Source organism: Myotis davidii, unplaced genomic scaffold (genome assembly GCF_000327345.1).
Source record: "Myotis davidii unplaced genomic scaffold, ASM32734v1 scaffold705, whole genome shotgun sequence".
In the NCBI taxonomy this organism is placed as follows: Eukaryota; Metazoa; Chordata; class Mammalia; order Chiroptera; family Vespertilionidae; genus Myotis; species Myotis davidii.
This window is the reverse complement of record NW_006296405.1, coordinates 2144888-2147373: the sequence shown is the minus strand read 5'-3', so window position 1 is coordinate 2147373 and position 2486 is coordinate 2144888. Positions and strand designations below refer to the sequence as shown.

The following is a 2486-nucleotide window of genomic DNA, read 5'->3' as shown; positions in this document are numbered from 1 at the left end:
CCCCCCCCCTCCAAAGGAGCACCTTACGTTGTTTTCTGGAAGTCATAGGCAGCTTGGTTTATATAATTATGCTACTTCTGCTGTTTTGAGTGGTAGAAGTATGCATGTCTACCATGTTGAAGCCTTTGCAAGTTTCTGTGGCAATTAGTTTAGAATACCCTGGAAGGAATTAGTTGAATAATGTCACCTATCTCCTGCTAGTATATAGCTGTCATTTGAAGAGACTGGTCCCATAAAGTGCTATGAAAAGGAACATGGCTTTTGCTAAGGGTTCGGTGTGGGAGTCAGGGAAACACTAGTTAGTTTCATACAGAGCTCTCTTTTATTCAAGTATTTTTTGGTTGTCTACCCATGCAGCCAAGTGTTATTTCCTTAAAGACCTCTTGGTTTCAGATTCTTGTATTACCATCATGTCTATATCGAAGTTCAATTACGTTTTTCATAGTGGAACCCTTGGTTCGGTTCATACGTACCAATCAGCAGAATCCTTTGCTGAGCACCATGTACTCGTCTTTCTTTCCTTTTTCTTTATTTTTTTAATATTAATTGAGTATAGTGTCAGGCATTGGGTGGCTTAATATTTTCTGAGCTGATCCTTCAGAAGCTCCCTTTCATCAGTTTCCCAAAGTATATAACATGGAGGGCCTGGGGGAAAGTGAAGGTTTTCTCCAGGTAAGGGGAGCTTATCGTAAGGGAGGTACATTCTGGAATTTTTAGAGATACAGATAAGTGTATTCAAAGTAATTTCAGAAGCCTTGTTTGAAAAACTAAAAATGCTGTCCATTCATTCTGATTTCCGTGAGCACTCAGAGTGGCTGAGTGAAGTACTGGGTCCAGACAAAGGACAGGTTGCTGCTTCTATAGCTGCCTACTATAACAATTCACTTATCTGTTTATTCATTCAACAAATACTCGTTGTTCACCTACTATGTGCCAGCCCCTGGGAATATAGCAGTGAACAACGATGGTCTGAGTGTCAAGGCTCTCCTGGCTGCAGTTCTCAGTGTTTCTTTGCTCAGGAGTCCTTTGGGTATTCATTGTCCTTGCCACCCACAGAGCCGTGTTTATGTAGATTTTTGTTTGTTTTTTGCTCTAAGAAACATAAGTGGCTTTATTTAAACAGTGCCTACAAAGTTCTTTTCTCTTCAGGTTTTCGGGGACTCTTAGAGACTCTACCACTTAGAAACAGGTTAAAATATAAATGAAAGATAATCCTCCTAGTATTTTTCTTTTTCTTATGAGGCAGTAACTTAACCACTGCGTAGACAAAATAAAATGCTCACGTGACTGCCCACTGGAGCCATCTGTCCTTTTCCACCCCACATGATAGCTCGTGGGCCGTTCAGTGTTGACAGAGCTCTGTGAATCCTGACAGTTCACGGAGGTACCCATCCTGCTCCACGTCCACCTGCCTCACCTGGCAGAGGCACAGATGCCAGCTTCCTAACACTGTCTGCCGTTCACTTTTTTCGATGATTATCCTTGTAACTTTATAAACTGACACTACTGATTTTTAATTTTTTTGCTCTAAACAGTATCTATTTACTAGCTTATATTAAAGGTGAGTATTTATTTACACTGTTGCCTACACTCTTTATCCCCTAATTTTATTATATTATTTTATAGTGAATTTTATAATTTTCAGTTATTCTGCTTTTGATTAACTTTATAGCAAAAGTATTAGGAAATCGATGCTTACATTTCCCCCCCCTCCTTTTAAAAATGTTATAGTTTTACTTTTGTCAGATTTATATTATTTATTGCATTTCTCCACTGTCACTATAATTGACTTCTAAGTTTTACATATGAATTGGTCCTGAAAATTTAAGCCACACCCACCCCAATAGCAGTTATAATTGTGTGAGTGTTACTGTTGGATCAAGAAGTATGGTAGAGTGATTAAACCTCTAGAAAAGAGTGCTGGGTTGTTAAACCCCCATAAAATGTTAATTCTCTTTGTGTGTGTGTCTCTGTATGTGTGTCATTTTTCTTTTTGACTCTGAAAGCTTTTCTGGTTTTGGAAATTTTGTTTGTTGTTTCTTGAAATTTTATTAAAATATTTCTTGGTAGTGTTTATTTTTTTTATACTCAATTGGCTTTTTTAAAAAATACACTGAAAATATTTATTAGTTTGAAAATCAAAGTAAAGCCGTTTCAGAAGAAAACAGTGTTACATAATATGATTAGAAGACACATTTTCTGATAGATTGTATTTTTAAAAAATATATATTTTATTGATTTTTTTACAGAGAGGAAGGGAGAGGGATAGAGAGTCAGAAACATTGATCAGCCACCTCCTGCACACTCCCTACTAGGGATGTGCCCAAAACCAAGGTACATGCTCTTGACCGGAATCGAACCTGGGACCTTGAGTTCACAGGCCGACGCTCTATCCACTGAGCCAAACCGGTTAGGACTGACAGATTGTATTTTTACAGCCTCTATGCAATCTCCACTTTCGGTCCTTGGTTATCCAGGTTCTTTCT

General features: G+C 38.1%; 1 protein-coding gene across 1 annotated transcript in view; it reads left to right on the top strand.

Annotated features, from left to right (window-relative positions):
- Positions 1–2486, top strand: part of SND1 (staphylococcal nuclease and tudor domain containing 1) — a 451387-nt gene that overhangs the window by 197565 nt on the left and 251336 nt on the right. The gene's annotated exons all lie outside the window — the stretch shown is intronic.